Source organism: Schistocerca americana, chromosome 2 (assembly GCF_021461395.2).
Source record: "Schistocerca americana isolate TAMUIC-IGC-003095 chromosome 2, iqSchAmer2.1, whole genome shotgun sequence".
Classification (NCBI taxonomy): Eukaryota; Metazoa; Arthropoda; class Insecta; order Orthoptera; family Acrididae; genus Schistocerca; species Schistocerca americana.
In genome coordinates, this window is record NC_060120.1 from 605,841,671 (window position 1) to 605,856,401 (window position 14,731).

The 14,731-nt window shown below is 41.8% G+C and overlaps 1 protein-coding gene across 1 annotated transcript in view; it reads right to left on the minus strand.

Annotated features, from left to right (window-relative positions):
• LOC124589813 overlaps nucleotides 1-14,731 on the minus strand; it is a 207,009-nt gene extending 192,278 nt beyond the window's left edge. The window contains 1 exon segment of the mRNA XM_047131602.1: nucleotides 14,606-14,731. The gene's annotated coding sequence lies outside the window, so the exon portion shown is untranslated.

The following is a 14,731-nucleotide window of genomic DNA, read 5'->3' on the forward strand; positions in this document are numbered from 1 at the left end:
AGGTCGATAGACACACAAACATACACACAAAATTCAAGCTTTCGCAACAAACTGTTGCCTCATCAGGAAAGAGGGAAGGAGAGGGGAAGACGAAAGGAAGTGGGTTTTTAGGGAGAGGGTAAGGAGTCATTCCACTCCCGGGAGCGGAAAGACTTACCTTAGGGGGAAAAAAGGACAGGTATACACTCGCACACACGCACATATCCATCCACACATACAGACACAAGCAGACATATGTCTGCTTGTGTCTGTATGTGTGGATGGATATGTGCGTGTGTGCGAGTGTACATACAGACACAAGCAGACATATGTCTGCTTGTGTCTGTATGTGTGGATGGATATGTGCGTGTGTGCGAGTGTATACCTGTCCTTTTTTCCCCCTAAGGTAAGTCTTTCCGCTCCCGGGAGTGGAATGACTCCTTACCCTCTCCCTAAAAACCCACTTCCTTTCGTCTTCCCCTCTCCTTCCCTCTTTCCTGATGAGGCAACAGTTTGTTGCGAAAGCTTGAATTTTGTGTGTATGTTTGTGTGTCTATCGACCTGCCAGCACTTTTGTTCGGTAAGTCACCTCATCTTTGTTTTTATATATAATTTTTCCCACGTGGAATGTTTCCTTCCATGAATTTGACAATTCCTTTGCATGTTTCAATTCCTGTAAACTATGAGCTAGTGGTTTGTGGGCACAGAGCTGGCACCCAACAGCATCCCAGATGTGTTCCACTGGGACCAGCCCAGGCAAATTTGAAGGCCAAGATATCGGCATGAATTCACTACCATGCTCCTCAAACCACTGTAGCACATTTCTGGCCTTGTGACATAAATAGTTTTCCTGCTGAAGGATGCCTTTGTCATCAGGGAAGAAATCAAGCATAAAGGGATACACAGACAGTACACAATTCACGTAGTCCACAGCTTTTGTAGTCCCTTCAGTAACTATCAAAGGTCTCATGGAAACATAGGTGAATGTTCCTCAATGCACACTACTGCCCCCCCCCCCCCCAACCCGTCTACTCCCATGATGCAGTGCACATTTCAAACAACTGTCCGTCAGATGATGGTGTGTCCAGAAATGGCCACTGACCTAGTCATCATCATCATCATCATCATTTATTGCCTTATCGGGCCTTTAAGGCCTACAGCAAGAAGAAAACTAGTGCAAAAATAAATGTCATTCACCTGACCAAGCAACAAGTTTTCATTGATCCATAGTCCTACCTCAAAGATCCTATGCCAACTCCAACTGTAATTGAACAATGGAAAATCCAGGATGGAATGTAGCCATACGGGAGAAGGAAAGTTGCTACTCACCATATAGCGGAGATGCTGAGCCGCAATAGGCACAGTAAAAAGATTCACACAATCATAGCTTTTGGCCATTAAGGCCTTTGTCAGCAGTACACACATACACACACACACACACACACACACACACACACACACACACACACACAAGCGCAACTTGCACACACATCTGCAGTCTCAGAGAGTGTAGTTTCAGCTCTCTGAGACTGCAGATGTGTGTGCAAGTTGCGCTTGCATGTGTGTGTGTGTGTGTGTGTGTGTGTGTGTGTGTGTGTGTGTGTGTGTGTACTGCTGACAAAGGCCTTAAAGCTATGATTGTGTGAATCTTTTTTATTGTGCCTATCGCGGTTCAGCATCTCTGCTATATGGTGAGTAGCAACTTTCCTTCTCTCCAATTGTAATTGACAATGTCATTGCATCAACATGGGAATATTTATGGGTCATCTGCTGTGAAGTCTCACAATCAATGAAATTTTCATTCTGCAGCGGAGTGTGCACTGATATGAAACTTCCTGGCAGATTAAAACTGTGTGCTGGACTGAGACTCGAACTCAGGACCTTTGCCTTACACGAGCAAGTCTCTACCATCTAAGGTACCCAAGCACGATTCACGCCCCATACCTCATCTCCTACCTTCCAAACTTCACAGAAACACTCCTGCGAAACTTGCAGAACTAGTACTCCTTTCTTCCAGTGAGAGAGATATCACCTAGGTCAATACAGACTCAGAGTGCTTGAGATTGCACTTCAGTTGCTTCTTTAGTCAATAAGATCCCAGTCTTCATTTTCTCCAGCATGGCAACTTTTCCAAACTTCTCTTTTAATATTCTCCTCAAAAAATATAGGTTTCATTGTTGTGCTAGTCCTCGTATGCATGAGGTATTGAGTAAATTGTTTGATTTCTTATTTCCTAGCCTGGTCCTTGTCCCAAGGCATGGTTAGCAAAGAGGTGGCAAAGGGTCCACACTAAATTTTCTTATTCCAGTCACTAAGACAGTGAGTTCCACATGGTCATTATCTGGTCTAAGTTTAACTCACACCATCTACAGCAGTCAAGGGCTCTCCTCAGGGGTGTCATCGAGCCATAGCAACATCCACCTGACTTGATGTTCATTGTTCACAGTTAGATTAAAACTGAAGAAACTGCAAAAAGGTGGGAATTTAAGGAGATGGGACCTGGATAAACTGAAAGAACCAGAGGTTGTACAGAGTTTCAGGGAGAGCATAAGGGAACAATTGACAGGAATGGGGGAAAGAAATACAGTAGAAGAAGAATGGGTAGCTTTGAGAGATGAAGTAGTGAAGGCAGCAGAGGATCAAGTAGGTAAAAAGATGAGGGCTAGTACAAATCCTTGGGTAACAGAAGAAATACTGAATTTAACTGATGAAACGAGAAAATATAAAAATACAGTAAATGAAGCAGGCAAAAAGGAATACAAACGTCTCAAAAATGAGATCGACAGGAAGTGCAAAATGGCTAAGCAGGGATGGCTAGAGGACAAATGTAGGGATGTAGAGGCTTATCTCACTAGGGGTAAGATAGATACTGCCTACAGGAAAATTAGAGAGACCTTTGGAGAAAAGAGAACCACTTGTATGAATATCAAGAACTCAGATGGAAACCCAGTTCTAAGCAAAGAAGGGAAAGCAGAAAGGTGGAAGGAGTATATAGAGGGTCTCTACAAGGGTGACTTACTTGAGGTCAATATTATGGAACTGAAAGAGGATGTAGATGAAGATGAAATGGGAGATACGATACTGCGTGAAGAGTTTGACAGAGCACTGAAAGACCCGAGTCGAAACAAGGCTCCGGGAGTAGACAACATTCCATTAGAACTACTGACAGCCTTGGGAGAGCCAGTCCTGACAAAACTCTACCATCTGGTGAGCAAGATGTATGAGAGAGGCGAAATACCCTCAGACTTCAAGAAGAATATAATAATTCCAATCCGAAAGAAAGCAGGTGCTGACAGATGTGAAAATTACCAAACAATCAGTTTAATAAGTCATGGATGCAAAATACTAACGCAAATTCTTTACAGACGAATGGAAAAACTGATAGAAGCTGACCTCAGGGAAGATCAGTTTGGATTCCGTAGAAATATCGGAACACGTGAGGCAATATTGACCCTACCACTTATCTTAGAAGCGAGATTAAGGAAAGGCAAACCTACGTTCCTAGCATTTGTAGACTGAGAAAGCTTTTGACAATGTTGATTGGAATACTCTCTTTCATATTCTGAAGGTGGCAGTGGTAAAATACAGGGAGGGAAAGGCTATTTACAATTTGTACAGAAACCAGAGTTATAAGAGTCAAGGGACATGAAAGGGAAGCAATGGTTGGGAAGGGAGTGAGACAGGGTTGTAGCCTCTCCCCGATGTTATTCAATCTGTATACTGAGCAAGCAGTGAATGAAACAAAACAAAAATTCGGAGTAGGTATTAAAATCCATGGAGAAGAAATAAAAACTTTGAGGTTCGCCGATGACATTGTAATTCTGTCAGAGACAGCAAAGGACTTGGAAGATCAGTTGAACGGAATGGATAGTGTCTTGAAAGGAGGATATAAGATGAACATCAACAAAAGCAAAACGAAGATAATGGAATGTAGTCGAATTAAGTCCGGTGATGCTGAGGGAATTAGATTCGGAAATGAGACACTTAAAGTAGTAAAGGAGTTTTGCTATTTGGGGAGCAAAATAACTGATGATGGTCGAAGTAGAGAGGATATAAAATGTAGACTGGCAATGGCAAGGAAAGTGTTTCTGAAGAAGAGAAATTTTTTAACATCGAGTATAGATTTAAATGTCAGGAAGTCGTTTCTGAAAGTATTTGTGTGGAGTGAAACATGGACGATAACTAGTTTGGACAAGAAGAGAATAGAAGCTTTCTAAATGTGGTGTTACAGAAGAATGCTGAAGATTAGATGGGTAGATCATATAACTAATGAGGAGGTACTGAATAGAATTGGGGAGAAGAGGAGTTTGTGGCACAACTTGACTAGAAGAAGGGATCGGTTGGTAGGACATGTTCTGAGGCATCAAGGGATCATCAATTTAGTATTGTAGGGAAGCGTGGAGGGTAAAAATCGTAGAGGGAGACCAAGAGATGAATACACTAAACAGATTCAGAAAGATGTAGGTTGCAGTAAGTACTAGGAGATGAAGAAGCTTGCACAGGATAGAGTAGCATGGAGAGCTGCATCAAACCAGTCTCAGGACTGAAGACCATAACAACAACAGTAAGGCAACAGGTCAGGCAGCAGAAATTTGAGTCCTGCGTTTCAGTGGGCTAAATATGAGAGAGTACGCAACTCTATGCCAGATTGGTTATTGTATTGATTTTCTTAAAGGAGTACTTATACCATTTGCTGAGAATGCATAGGTAATCACCTTACACCATGGATAGATGGGTGGAGGGTGTGGAAGCAGTAGGTTACCATATGTTGTGGGTGGGATAATTTCAGAAGAGGAGAATCTCTTGTAAGAATAACTCCCATCTGACAGTTTAGAAAAGTAGTGGTGGAAGGGAGGACCCAGGTGGTGTGGGTTGTGAAGCAGTCATTGAAATCAAGCATGCAAGATTAGCAGTCTATTGTTTTCAATATTGCTGCTATTCCAATTGGGATTTTTCACTGACTGACACTGTACAGGTAATATTTGTTACTGCCACTTTGTAAATTAATACTGTAATCTACCTCATCACTGAAATTTTTTATGTCCAGTTTAATCACCTACTTTAATTTTAGCAATTTTTAATTTATACTGTAGAATAATTGTAATGCATGGTTTTATTTTTTTATACTTCAGTTCCAGTATAGTAAACACTCAAGTCTCTAATTATTAGCATATTGTAATTTTTTTGGTGGTGGTGATGGTGGGGGTGAGAGGGGGGGGGGGGGTTGTGATAAACATGGCTTGTTATATATCCATACAGTTCTTTTGTTTGCTGGATCAACAGAGCATGAATGAATGAATGAATGTACAATCAACACATCCATATACTTAGGTATGCTTCAACATCCAGAGTCAGTTGACTTAAAACATTTTCTGAGTATGTACTACGTCATAATGTAAAAAACTATACTGGAGATGCCAACATTTTGGCCACTGTTACAATGGTCTTCTTTACGATCTACTCAAAGAAGGCCACTTTCACTGTGGCCGAAACATTTATTTCATCAGTATAATTTTTTACACTATCATACTCAAAAAGCTTTTACGTCAAACAACACAGTCTACAATCTGATAAGCCTCCTTGCCTCAATCTCCACTCAATACCACACTCACTGACAGCCCTGTTCCCAGGCCTGCTCCCCTCCCCATTTCACTCCATCATTCTACACTCTCACTCTCTCAACTCTACTGCAGTCTCCTTCCTCTGGCCTATCTTCCCATACCTACCTATTCCTCCATTTCACACAAAACTTCCCAGTGCCTGCAGCAGAGCTTTCTGAACAGTACCCCATTCATATCCCATATCACTCAGTTCACCTGACATAGCACCTCATCAAACCAGTCAAACTGAAATACCAAGGCAACTGTGGTAAATACCTATGCAATGAAGTGAAGTGGGACCTGTAAGTGCCAAGAGACACAAAAAGGAGGCAAAGCCTTCTAGGTGATCAATGACACAGATAAGATTTTAATATCAAAGTATTAGGGGTCTTTGACTTTTATTTACTTGATAGAACAAGTTGAAACAGATCTTTGCACATAAATGTACACTCCTGGAAATTGAAATAAGAACACCGTGAATTCATTGTCCCAGGAAGGGGAAACTTTATTGACACATTCCTGGGGTCAGATACATCACATGATCACACTGACAGAACCACAGGCACATAGACACAGGCAACAGAGCATGCACAATGTCGGCACTAGTACAGTGTATATCCACCTTTCGCAGCAATGCAGGCTGCTATTCTCCCATGGAGACGATCGTAGAGATGCTGGATGTAGTCCTGTGGAACGGCTTGCCATGCCATTTCCACCTGGCGCCTCAGTTGGACCAGCGTTCGTGCTGGACGTGCAGACCGCGTGAGACGACGCTTCATCCAGTCCCAAACATGCTCAATGGGGGACAGATCCGGAGATCTTGCTGGCCAGGGTAGTTGACTTACACCTTCTAGAGCACGTTGGGTGGCACGGGATACATGCGGACGTGCATTGTCCTGTTGGAACAGCAAGTTCCCTTGCCGGTCTAGGAATGGTAGAACGATGGGTTCGATGACGGTTTGGATGTACCGTGCACTATTCAGTGTCCCCTCGATGATCACCAGTGGTGTACGGCCAGTGTAGGAGATCGCTCCCCACACCATGATGCCGGGTGTTGGCCCTGTGTGCCTCGGTCGTATGCAGTCCTGATTGTGGCGCTCACCTCCACGGCGTCAAACACGCATACGACCATCATTGGCACCAAGGCAGAAGCGACTCTCATCGTTGAAGACGACACGTCTCCATTCGTCCCTCCATTCACGCCTGTCGCGACACCACTGGAGGCGGGCTGCACGATGTTGGGGCGTGAGCGGAAGACGGCCTAACGGTGTGTGGGACCGTAGCCCAGCTTCATGGAGACGGTTGCGAATGGTCCTCGCCGATACCCCAGGAGCAACAGTATCCCTAATTTGCTGGGAAGTGGCGGTGCGGTCCTCTACGGCACTGCGTAGGATCCTACGGTCTTGGCGTGCATCCGTGCGTCGCTGCGGTCCGGTCCCAGGTCGACGGGCACATGCACCTTCCGCCGACCACTGGCGACAACATCGATGTACTGTGGAGACCTCACGCCCCACGTGTTGAGCAATTCGGTGGTACGTCCACCCGGCCTCCCGCATGCCCACTATACGCCCTCGCTCAAAGTCCGTCAACTGCACATACGGTTCACGTCCACGCTGTCGCGGCATGCTACCAGTGTTAAAGGCTGCGATGAAGCTCCGTATGCCACGGCAAACTGGCCGACACTGACGGCGGCGGTGCACAAATGCTGCGCAGCTAGCGCCATTCGACGGCCAACACCGCGGTTCCTGGTGTGTCCGCTGTGCCGTGCGTGTGATCATTGCTTGTACAGCCCTCTCGCAGTGTCCGGAGCAAGTATGGTGGGTCTGACACACCGGTGTCAATGTGTTCTTTTTTCCATTTCCAGGAGTGTATACATAAATGTAAAGTTCAACAGTTCACTTGCTTCTTGCAGCTAAGGCTATGGTTGTCTGTTCTCAATAGCATCCATTGTCTTTTTTGTATAGAGATGGACCATTTTGCTAGTTGTGTTTGTCACATTACCATGAATTCAATGTAGCAGACTTCACTCCTGTATGAGAGCAGTTGCACCGTAAAGTAGTTGTGAGTCTGTAACTTACCAAACAAAAGCGTTGGTATGTTGATAGGAGACAAAAAAAAACACACAAAACACACACACACACACACACACACACACACACACACACAAATCCCTATATGTGTGCGTGTGCGAGTGTATACCTGTCCTTTTTTCCCCCTAAGGTAAATCTTTCCACTCCTGGGATTGGAATGACTCCTTACCCTCTCCCTTAAAACCCACATCCTTTCGTCTTTCCCTCTCCTTTCCTCTTTCCTATTACAGATCACAGTTAATTGTTTTTCAAAATATCTCATCAGTTGTTTTACATGCTCTCTGTTTTCATTTGGGTAGGCTTACACTGTATTTTTTATGTATTACTTAATGAATGTACTTCAATGGTTACAATCCCAAATCCTAACTTACAATTAAAAATAGTGCATGTTTTGTTTTAGCATGATCTAGGGGCCACACTGCACTGAGGAGAATGAAGGAGCTGTGCATTTAGCATCTGAGCTAGGAATCTGACTAATCATCTCAGAGTATTTGAACAAAAGTACAATGTTATTTTGTCCCAAATCACTTTTTCCATATCCGTAACCTATTTTTCTGAAATCTGTCTGGTGTCCACTGCAGGAACACTGTGGCTGTATTAAAATCATTATTATACTAATAGATTTGTACTTCAAGACCATTTAATTAGGCAGATATCGTACTTTAGACTTGGGACTCGCCCTTCAAACTTTAAAATAGATCTTCTTGGATTGAATTCATAGCCCATTTCATTTACCTGAGGTTAGCTGTGGAACCTATAAAAGAGTTGAACTTTTTTGTAAGAGACCAATGATAGCCTTGAAAGAATACCACAATGGAATGATACTTGTTAGAAGTTTAACAGGGAGAATGTAAGACTGTCTGCGTACTAACAGTCTGCTGAACAGCATCAATTAAGGCTATATCAATGACCATGCGAACATCAATGATCTGCATTTCATTAGAAACATGGATGCAGATACTTTTCCTCTCAGAACTAAGGTGAATAAAATTGTAAGATAAGATTACAATAGAGCCTTGCATGTTTTCATTGTCTATTCAGTCTTTAGCGAAGCACCTTTTTCCCTCTAATAGAAACAGGACAGTATACCTACCAGAAAAGATGGGCCAAATCTGTCCATAAACACTATTGGTGAGATCAGTTTACATCTGCATAGCAATTATATGGTGAAGTACTTGATACTGAAAGCAAAATATTGTGTTCTAATATTTCATCTTATATCTCAATCTATGTATTCAGTTATCTTGTGGCCAAAACTTGCAAATAAATAAATAAATGAATAAATAAAATAAGACTAACACAGATCGCACTATTATTCAAACTAGTAAATTCTTTTACACAGTCTAGACACATTGATGCGACCACTGCCTGCGTTTGACGTAAACATGAAATAACAACTCACAGACGGCAGGTTCAAAATGGCTCTGAGCACTATGGGACTCAACTGCTGAGGTCATTAGTCCCCTAGAACTTAGAACTAGTTAAACCTAACTAACCTAAGGACATCACAAACATCCATGCCCGAGGCAGGATTCGAACCTGCGACCGTAGCGGTCTTGCGGTGCCAGACTGCAGCGCCTTTAACCACACGGCCACTTCGGCCGGCTCAGACGGCAGGTGGCAGCACAGCTGTGGTCATCGTGTAACACGCATGGCAAAATGGTGCTATCCAAAACTAGCACTGAAGCAACTGTGGTGCACCATGGGCCACAGTTTACAGGGGTGAACGACAGCTGCTGAGGTGTCTATGGGCAAACAGATGTGCAAATGTTGAGCATCTGACCACCCAGACAAACGACAAAGCTACCAACAGTGTCTTCTCAATGAACATACAGCGAACGTTGACGTGTATGGGTCTCCACAGCAGGGTGCCTAGTTCAGGCACCCGTGCTGTTCATTGGCAACAAAGGCTGGAATTTGCATACCAATATTGCAATTGGACAGTCAGCAAATAGCGACAGGTGGCCTTTTCAGATGAATCAAGTTTTATGCTCCGAAATGTCTTAAAGTAAACACCTTACAACAATTATCAGAAGGATCCAGGCAGAGGAGGGAGCATAATGGTGTAGAGAAGGTTTTGGGACATTCGCTGGATGATTCCGTCATTCTGAAAGGCACAATGGATCAACCCACGTATGCATCTATCCTTGGAGCCATGTCCATTACTGCATGCAGATCATTTTTTCCTTGGCACAATAGCATCTATCAGGAGGACAATGCAACATGTCACGCAGCTCACAGTGTATATGCATGATCCGAAAAGCATAAGGATGAGTTTACTGCACTCCGCTGACCATTTAACTCCACAGATTTAAATCCAATCCAAAACACGTGGTACCATCTCAATCACATTGTTTGCTTAGCGGGTCCTCAGCCAAGAAACCTGGTGCGGCTAGCCACAGCATTTACGTCAGCATCTCTATTAGCACCTTACAGAACTTCACTGACACACTTTCTGTGCATCTTGCAGCAGTGTGCACTGCAAAAGGTGGTTATTTGGACTTCTGACAAGTGGCCACAATGTGACTGAACAGAATAGTTTTCTTAAACTATTTGATTTCTTTAAACATGCACTTATCATGCATTTTTGTGTCTATATCTAAGAACTACCTTACTAAATGTCAGGAAAATGTGTAAATTGCATGGCACAGCTCCTAAACTTATTCAAGGCAAAAAATAATACTGTCGAAAATGCCAGTGAAACAACCATATAATAGCCTTCCCTCAATTCCTTTACAGATTTTATTTCATATTTTATGGACAGCAGCAGCAGCAGCAGGAGGAGGAGTAGAAGTAGTAGTAGTAGTAGTAGTAGTAGTAGTTGCTGTTGTTGTTGTTATTGGCGGTGGTGGTCACAGTTGTGCGGTGGTCACAGCTGTTGTGCTAATAATACAGTAAAAACATTTTCCCTAGCACATCATTTGATCAAGCACTAAAAAATGTCATGGTGGCTACAGGAGAAGAGTTCACATGGGATCCAAAGTTACTTGGAGCATGTTCGGAGTGTGAGAGTGATAGAAAACATAAAAACCAGCAAAAGAAGAAATGAAGTTTGAGAACTGGCAGAAATGCAAAAGAGGGACTGAAGGGTCATTACATTGATAAATGGGCAGAAGATTCCTTGGATACGCACAGGTGGTAGGTATGTCAATGTTTACAAGAAACACTCAAACATTATTTAGAAAACATGAGAATTGTATGTTTAATCTACATCCATACTCCGCAAACCAGTGAAGTGCTGGCAGTGATTATTTCCCATTGTATCAGTTATTAAGGTTTCTTTCGATTGCAGTCAAGTAAGGAGAGCAGGAGGAAAAGCGATTTAAAAGTTTCTGTGTGCATGCTGCAATTAATCTCACCTTGCCCTCATGATCCCTAAGGGAGCAACATGTAGCAAGTTATAGAATATTCCTTGTGTCATCATTACAAGCTAATTCTTGGAACTTTGTAAGTAGGCTTTCTCAGAATAGTTTGCATTTACCTTCAGCACTCTGCCAGATCAGAGCTTCCACCATCTCCATGACACTTTTCCACAGATCAAACAAACCTGTGACCATTTGCACTGTCCTTCTTCTTATATATTCAATATCCTCTGTTAGTCCTGTCTGGCACAGGTTCCACACACTTAAGTGGTATTCTAGGGTGGGTTGCACAAATGATTTGTAAGCATTCTCTTTTATAGGCTCATAGCATTTCACTGGTACTCTATGAACAAACTGAATCTGCCACTTGCTTTCCCTACGAATGAACCTGTGCGATCGTTCCAGTAAATATCCCTCCAAAGTGTTACCCCATGTTTTTTGTGTGAATTAACTGATACAGTCATGACTCATTAATATTTTAGTCAAAAGAAACTTTGGTTTTGCATTTTGTGAAGAGCACAATTTTACATTTCTGAATATTTAAAGCATGCTGCTAATCTTTGCACCACTCTGAAATCTTATCATGATATGACTGAATATCCATGCAGCATTTTTCAGGCAATACTTTATTATAGTTACATGCATCATCTGTGATAAGCCTAATGTTACTATGATGTTAACAAAGTCATTAATAAACAACATGAACACTAGGACACATTCATAGGTAACTCCACATCTGTTGATGACTGTCCAAGAAAGCCTCACTCCAGTCATAAAATTCACTTGATATCTCATATGATTGTACTTTTGAGAGTAAGTGTAGGTGTAATACTGAGTAAAATGCTTATAGGAAATCAGGAAATACTGCATATACCTGTCTTGATTCATGCCTTTCGGTATGTGAGAGTTGGATTTCATATGATCAATTTCTTCAGAATAAATTATTGTTGATATGGAGGAGGTCATTCTGTTCAAGATTCCTCATTATTTTTGAGCTCAGAATGTGTTGTAAGATTGTAAAACAAATAGCTGTCAAGGGTATTGGTTGGTAGTTTCGTGGATCATTGCTGCCACTCTTCTTGTAGAGTGGTGTGACCTGTGCTTTCTTCCCACCACTGAGCAGGCATTTTTGTTGAGGGATCTATGGTACATTATGACTAACAGAGGTGCTAACTCAATCACAAATCCTGTACAAGATCCGACAGGGATTCCATTGGGCCATGGAATTTTGATAAATTTTAAGTGATTTCAGCTGTTTCTCAACACCACTTACACTAATACCTACATCACTAATTTTTGTAGTGATGTGAGAATGAAATTTGGGGAACACTCCTGGATTTCTTTTTGTAAAGGAACATTTGAAAACTGAGTTAAGCATATCTGCTTTGCTATCCTCAATTAAAGTTCCTAATTCATCCTTGAGTGTCTCGAGTGGTACCACTAAGAGCCTTTACATACAAATAGAATTTGGGTTTTATTGGAGTTCTTATTATAATATTCTGATATTGTAGTCATTGATGTCTTCACAAGTTTCTTTAAAATGACTGTATACCACAGGAGGTCCCTCAAATCCTGAACTCTTCTACTGGGTACATATCTACACAGTGAATAGTCAACTATTCTTTTAAACTTGAGCCATAGTTCCTCTACATGCTCTGGTCCAAGCTGAAAGTTTCAGGTTCCTCACTGAGATATGACACTACTGCTTATCTAGTTTACTGAACACACAGATAATTCTATTTGTTTTAGCTTTCCTCCGTATTTTGGTAATAAGTGTTGCTGCAACTTCCTCATTGTCACCAGTACCAGTTACTATGCAACCATCCTCAAACAGGTCTGATGTATTTGTTGCTGTTTGTATAACACTGTACACAGTCCTACCCCAATTACCAACACCCAGGTCACTGCGCTCCTTTTTTATTAAAAAAGAGGTGGCAAGTGATAGGAAGGCATCCCTCCAAGTAGTATATTGACCTTCGTCTTGTAATAAACAAAACTTTACATGTACTGGTATCACAAACAGTCTCTAGTTTAAAGAAGGCTTCCCTCCTTGAGCTTCATTACAGTATGGTTAGAGAAGGAGATTACTGTTCAACGTCCCGTCGACAACGAGGTCATTAGAGATGGAGCACAAGCTCGGATTAGGGAAGGTTGGGGAAGGAAATCGGCCGTCCCCTTTCAAAGGAACCATCCCGGCATTTGCCTGAAGCGATTTAGGGAAATCACGGAAAACCTATATCAGGATGGCCGGACGCGGGATTGAACCGTCGTCCTCCCGAATGCGAGTCCAGTGTGCTAACCACTGCGCCACCTCGCTCGGTAGTATGGTTAGAGCTCTCAAAACTAACAGCAAGAGGAATACTGTGAATGGTATTTTGGCCTGGCAACAAAAGAAGAGTGAATCCATTAATAATCACTCGCTGTAGTCCCAGTCACTTGCTACACCAGAGAAAGATGACTGAGTGTCATCTAAGCAGTGTGAAAAAAATATTGGATCACGGGCTTGGGATAAGTACCAGGAAATGTACACAGTAACGATTATGGTACACTGCGGAAGTTTTAAGAGTAATGAATTTCAGTTCTATTTATATTTCATTTACCACTCTTGGTTCATATTACTCTCTATTGTCATAGGAGCTGTAACTACAGACTAATAATAAGTGAGCAGTTGTAGACTGTCTTATTGCTAACAATTTTCACACACATTATATGAGAGTGAGAAATTTATGGATAGGAAATAACAAAGCACTGTCCAGAACTTGCCAACACAGAAAATGTTATTGCCACCGCCAGTTGTCAAATTTTTACCCTTATGAACACCAGAAAAACTGTTGTACAAATTGCTATTGTAAGAACTGATTTCTACTTTGAAAACTAAACAGAAACGAAGAACTGTCTGTACAATAAATTACGGTGTAAATCCAATGAAAATACTGACACTAAAATTTACATCACTTCCGAGAAGTCAATTAACAATCTGTCAGATTTCTCTCTCTTGCTTGGCGATTTCACCGGCACATCACTCCACAAAGCATGCATTCCTGCAGTAGTTTGGTCAAGAAACCGTGTATAGGTTTCCAGAAACAGTTTATTAACCAATTAACGAAGCAAGCAAGCGCATGTTATGCATTTATACACCAACATACATACAATCCATACAAAATGCAGAGTAGTAAATTTTAATAAACCTGTTTAGCACATAGAGGGGTCACTAAAACAATTCGAAAACATATCCAAGTCGAACATAGTATCCTACTGATGTTTTTAGTCAAACAGGCACAAGCCAAGGGGATTTACTGACAACAGTGAAAAATCACATAAGAACGAAAAACATAACAGGTATTTCGAAAAATGACTTTTTTTTAATGATCATGCTCAACCATTGACAACCGACAAACCGAAATGTTTTCGTCAGAACTGGTAACTCACTGCACAATTTGAAATAAAGGCTCCCTTTTTCAAGAGTATCCTTGTATCTTATGTACAGTGGAACGAAACCAATCCTTAATCTCCATATCAACAAAACTACCTTTAAGTTTTCAATAAATGGTGATTCTGAATCGCAAATACATACTATTATTTGACTGACAACGATGTTGTTTTATTCATATCCCAATGTTGACATATTTCAATCGCAAGCACTTCAGACCTTATTTACATCACAAAAACATTTCCCCTGTCATGTACATCTCTGATTCTT